The sequence below is a fragment of the Mercenaria mercenaria genome, unplaced genomic scaffold (assembly GCF_021730395.1).
Source record: "Mercenaria mercenaria strain notata unplaced genomic scaffold, MADL_Memer_1 contig_2119, whole genome shotgun sequence".
Classification (NCBI taxonomy): domain Eukaryota; kingdom Metazoa; phylum Mollusca; class Bivalvia; order Venerida; family Veneridae; genus Mercenaria; species Mercenaria mercenaria.
The window spans coordinates 33,290-39,337 of record NW_026460157.1 but is presented as its reverse complement, the minus strand read 5'-3'; positions in this window follow the sequence as shown (position 1 = coordinate 39,337).

Below are 6,048 nucleotides of genomic sequence, written 5' to 3'. Positions count from 1 at the left end.
GATGGACTTAGGCGGTTTCAAGACAGAGGATTTTATATTTTAATGCGTTGTTTTGATATTCACGGAAGGTAAGGTTGTATTCATCACTGAAATTATCGGTTTATATGCATTATGTGTTCAAAGTTGCTGATATAATTCCTGAAGTAAATAAACACGGCACATTTTGAACTTATGGAGCATCATACATATACAGTACAACATAGGTACATGTAGTGAAACAAATGACACTTTTTGTAAAACATGCTTTTTAAAATAGTTCTGTTTCTGACCATGATGATTTTCAAATATCACTTAAAATGTGGGACGGAATTACTGAACTACGAATTCATATTACATTCCCTTAACGGAAAAATAGATAAGACTCCTTGTTCATATCCTGATTGTGGTATCATTATTGTCAGTTCTGCGTTCTTACTAAAATTCAATATTCTATTTTCAAAACTATTAACAAATACAAAGAAACTAGTTCGTTCAAAAATTGGTGTATTTCAACTGTTACATTTAGATTACCTTGGTATGTAACTATGTTTCAACCATTAAGTCTAGTAACTACCTTAATCTAATTTCGGTAACGTATGTTTCAGAACTACACAAGAGGACACGTTATAACACCTATGTTAACCATATGACAGAAATATACTCTAACTTTTGATATGAGAGGTTGCGTGGAAGTCACTTTTCGGTATCAGTATCAGAATAAGTTCATCATACACGTATAAATGCATATGTACATACTTACAGAGTCTGTACTATTTGCTTGGAAAACGCCAGTGGTAATTTGATATCTTCATGACATATCTGTAAAAACTCTTTTTAGTTAAGTGCTTTATTCCGTAGTAAAATCATTAAGCTACATCCTAAAAGGGATTGAAACATACGTTACTTTAAATATTAATTACAACAATACCAATAATTATTGCTCATACAACCAAATAAAAAAAAACAGATACGATACACGACTTTTTGATTCCAGGACTTGCTCAATTTATAGCTGCGAAGCTCTGTACTACCTGTTCATTATGTCAAGCAAATGCATGACTACAGATATATTCATAACAGTTTGGCACTATTTCAGAGGAATACGCATTGAAAGGATTTTGTTGAGTGATGTATGATATATCTGACTATTTCTATTTCAAACAAAACAGATAAAACTTTCAAGCACAACCTAAAGGTACATCAATATATATGCATCTTAAATTGCTTTGATAGGTTTAGAACTGTATATGCTCATTTCTAGGATACACTGTATATGTAACAAGTATCAGGCAGCCATTCTGATACAAATTAATATTACACTTTAGCTACATTCAAAATCCTTTGAATGAAAATTGAGAGTAACATGTTTAGTTTTAAAAGAAATAAAAGCAGTATTTAAATCATATTACTATTATGTCTTTTATAGTACGCATTTTGAAATGGCGCCATCTTGATTAAAACATAGAAGTAGTTCATATTGGTAACGTAGTTTTCAATTGAACATTATAAATCCTTTAAATGTTTAAAAAGACATAAGTGTTTGTACAATGATCTTTTTCACTACCTCAGAAGAAAGTGACAATTTCATGATATGTTCCATTCTCCATTTCTCATTATTCCACTAGGATACACTGTATATGTAACATCTATCAGGCAGCCATTCTGATACAAATTAATATTACATTTTAACTACATTCAAAATCCTTTGAATGAAAATTGAGAGTAACATGTTTAGATTTAAAAGAAATAAAAGCAGTATTTAAATCATATAACTGTTATGTCTTTTATGGTACGCATTTTGAAAATGGCGCCATCTTGATTAAACAATAGAAGTAGTTCATATTGGTAACGTAGTTTTCAATTGAAATTATTTTAACTTCTGTTACAGCAATGATTACTTAAATCTTATCCATATGTATGTTTGCAAACTTACTTTTGGCGACCAGTTTGAAAATGACAGGACAGTATCTTTATTAGATTGATCTGGATAACCAAACTTCAATTCTTTGAAAACTTATTTGGTTTGTTTTTATAATACTGAATACTAAACAGTAGTAGCTCATCAATATTTGTACATGTAGCCGATTTCAGGTGGTCATTTTGTGAGCGGTAAAATCCTCTGTAACATGTTTCAATCAATATCAAGTGATTCGTGTTATAGTTTTGACTTTTAAAGAGCTACGCCTCTTTCATATGTGCATGTGTGATCAAATTTAAAGCAGTTATTTGGAAATTTGGAAAGTGGTGGCCGTCTAAATTTGTATAGTCTGCGTAACTAAATAACCTAATTTGTTGGTAGTTTAAGAAACATAAATTTTGGGTGATTTAATAACTACGTACAAAATGACTACTAAGAAGACCTAAGCTAGAAAGAACTAAAGTCATCAAAATATAAAAACTTTTGTTGTATTAACTCATATGTATAATAATTTTGGATTAATTTGAAATAGCTGTCATCTTGAATAAAGACTTATATTGCTGGATCTGCTTCCATTTTGATGTTCTCCATAGGAACTTCCATAAAACGTTTGCGGTCGTTTTAGTTTTTGCAATACTTTCATCATTTTTACTGCACTAGCAAAGAATAGGTCTGTCAGTATGCAATTCGCCCAGAAATAAAACATAAACCATAGGTTTAGCCAACTGATATTAAAGTGTAAAGGTGTCTGAAATTTTAGTTAATTATTCATTCATTTCGTTTTCATTACTGTAAACATTAGGATTCTGTTCCTTTATAAAGGATTAAAAGTTCTAAAGATTTCCCGCATAAATATATGTACTAATGTGGTGGGTGGGGTACATCAACCCCTACTTTTTACATTTTATTCAGTATATAATACATATCGTAGCATTCTTTGACAACAAAAGTAAATTATTGATTATTTCACACATTAAAAGATAAGATTTGTTATAAGAAATGTCGCATAAATGTCTCTTTTACCATCCAAATTGGCGATATCCCTATGCAATGCTAAATCGTATTTATTAGACACCAACGTTTTTAAAATCGTCATTAAATTTTACTGACATGTCGCTCAGACCGACATCCACCCTTAAAAGTTTCCCGAATGATAGTATAACATCATGGTATAGCTCAACCTTTGCCTAATTTCTGGGTTACGACTTTCAAATTTTTTGGCCTTGGCCCACGGACCAGTATTACCACGGACCAAATTATCTTATTTCATCACATCCTAAATAATGCGAAACATGAAAGACTTTTAATGAATAAAATAGAAAACGTACTTACGTGGGTCGAACACAGTCATTTGGATACGAGTTTGATTGTGTCTGACGGAAGAGGGTGAGGACTCTATGATAGGCAGTTTTTAAATTCCACCAGGACTGAACTGTTTTGGTATCTGTCTTCTGGACTGTTTCGTCGACATTTGTCCTTGTTTTTAAGCACATAGCACATATACACTCACGCTTAATTAGGCAGAATACTTAGATAATGCGGTTTCGTTTCACGTGACGTCATGTGTGACTTTTCCTTTGCGCTAGTGATGTAACGACTTAATTAATTAGTCCACCAACTTATCCCAGTTTCCCCTTTACGATGGAAGCATCAGTAAAATAAATTTCTATTTAGAAGAAAAATGCCATGATTACTTGTTATTTATGTAAAAATAAAACACTCCTACCTTCCCTGGACGCGCGACTATAATACTTTGAAATGAAGTTATATCAAAATCCCTCCATGCATGAACAAGATATGCTCCGAACAAAGTCATTCTTGAATTTACCTTTGACCTATAAGTGTGACCTTGATCTTAGACCTAGGGACCTGGTTCTTGCGCATGACACTCCGTCTCATGATGGTGAACAATTGTGCCAGGTTTCATCAAAATCCCTCCATGCATGAAGAATATATGCTCCGGACATAGTCTGTGGACGCCGCCCATCCGCCCGCCCGCCTGGGGCGTTCCCATAGTACGTCCCGTTTTTCAAATGGGCGTATTAAAATGGTTAATTTTGTTACATCTGTCTCACAAAATGTGCAAGATTTCCTTACCAAATGTACATGCTACCGATTTCCTGATATTAACATGCAGCCGTGCATGTACACAGAGATAATGTGACCTTCTAGAGTACAAAACTTCCTAAATTTCCTTATAACTTGATGGATCTTCGTAAGATAAAGAGCATCGAAGACAGAAAGATGAGTACTTTCCTCAGCACAAAATGTCTGCAATCATTCTTCAGCATTTTTCTGAAACACTGTAATAATACAGCAAGAGAGGATCGTATATGTAAGATATGCCAGATGGCAGTTGAAACAGAATACCATTTTATTACGATATGGCCTTTGTACGATGATAGAAGACGGCAGTATTAACCGGCAAAATATTACATTAATCCAACTGTACAAAAATTTAATATTCTTAAAAGCACAAGGTCTGAGATATTGTTAAATTATTTTGCAATATTCATGTACAATGCTTTTATAAAGCGAAAAGCAAATTTGTAATTATAGATAAAATATTTTTTTGCTGATGCTGTTTTTGTTTATGATGCAGCACTTGATTTGACTAATGATAACTTTAGGAGTGTTAATTATGTGCTAAGTATACCTTTCATGATTATTCCTTAGAACTGTTTTATCAAATGATTGGCTAGACTGATTGTTTATTGTCATCTTTGGGAGACAGAAATACCACTGTACCTATGATGCTATTCTAATTTTAGTAGGGCAACATATGGAATGTTTTATGATAATGCAAACTTTAGAGACGCAAAAACAAAGATACTGAATGTTAGTGTTCATGCAATATTTTTGAACAATTATCAAATTATATATTTTAATATACCAATCATGAAGAAATTTTTTATAAAGCATAAGTTAACATAATTTCTTAATAACAAATTATGGAAAAGACAAGAACACTTGTGAATTGTGTTATTTTTACATTTTGATGTAATATGATATCCTTCTATATTTGTGAAATATTACAAATTGATACTGTGTTAAAACAATAGTGTATTCCATATACAAGCATACACACACACAAAATGAAATTTACAAATATAGATTATTAAGTGTCATAACCTTACATTATAACGTAATAAAAAAGTTGACATATTCTTAAGAATACCATATGTAAATGTATAAATTTGATCTCGTCTAAAATATTTTCCATAGGTTGCATCTTTAGTTCCGTTCCGATAAATATGACCATTTTTTTGGAAATTAAATGGAGACTAAAAAAAAAAATACAATAAGGGTACTACTTTCAATTTGATTTATCACAAGCCGTAAAAGCATATGTGCCATAACTCATAAAAATTGTTAAGACAAGTTTTAGGTTTACCGTGTCTTCGGAACATGGTGGGGGTAAGAGTGAGGTTGGGTGCGCACCATAAACCGGTTTAAGCTCCCCAGTGGTGTTTTTGCCACTGAGCGTTCCAAGGCGGTGCCCCACTGTGTTCCTTTGTTTGTTCGTTTTGTCCTGATGTGTTGGCTTTGTGTGTGTGTGTGTTCCTTTGTTTGTTCGTTTTGTCCTAATGTGTTGGCTGTGTGTATGTGTGTGTGTGTGTGGTGCACGCGTCTGCGTGCTGTGGGTTTCGTTTTGAGGAGGCTGCGTTTTTGGTGCGTGGCATTCCCTGTTTGATATTTGTCTTTGTTTTTTTACATCCTGTATTATTTTCTTTTGTTTCAATTTATTGTTATTACTGAAATAAATTTCATTTTCATCAACAGTTAATTAAGCATATAGTTCATACATTATTTTTAATATAAGTAAAAATATGCAAATACTATGTTCTATTACATTTTAACACATAATAAGGAACTAGGCTTATATTTGAATGTCATGAGTTGTGGAAAACTACATACATCTATGTTTATATTTGTTATTATTATACATGTGTATAGGTAATAATATATATTACTAGTATATCTATCTTTAGTGTACCTGTACATTTCTCTAAAATGTCTTTCTGTATTGCATTATATTGTTATTGGCCGGTGGCCACTATCAAATAAATATTTTGTCATTGTCAATATATTTTTGACCTTAGGCGGAAATAAATCGGACGGAAATGGAAATGACTATAACGGAAGCTTCA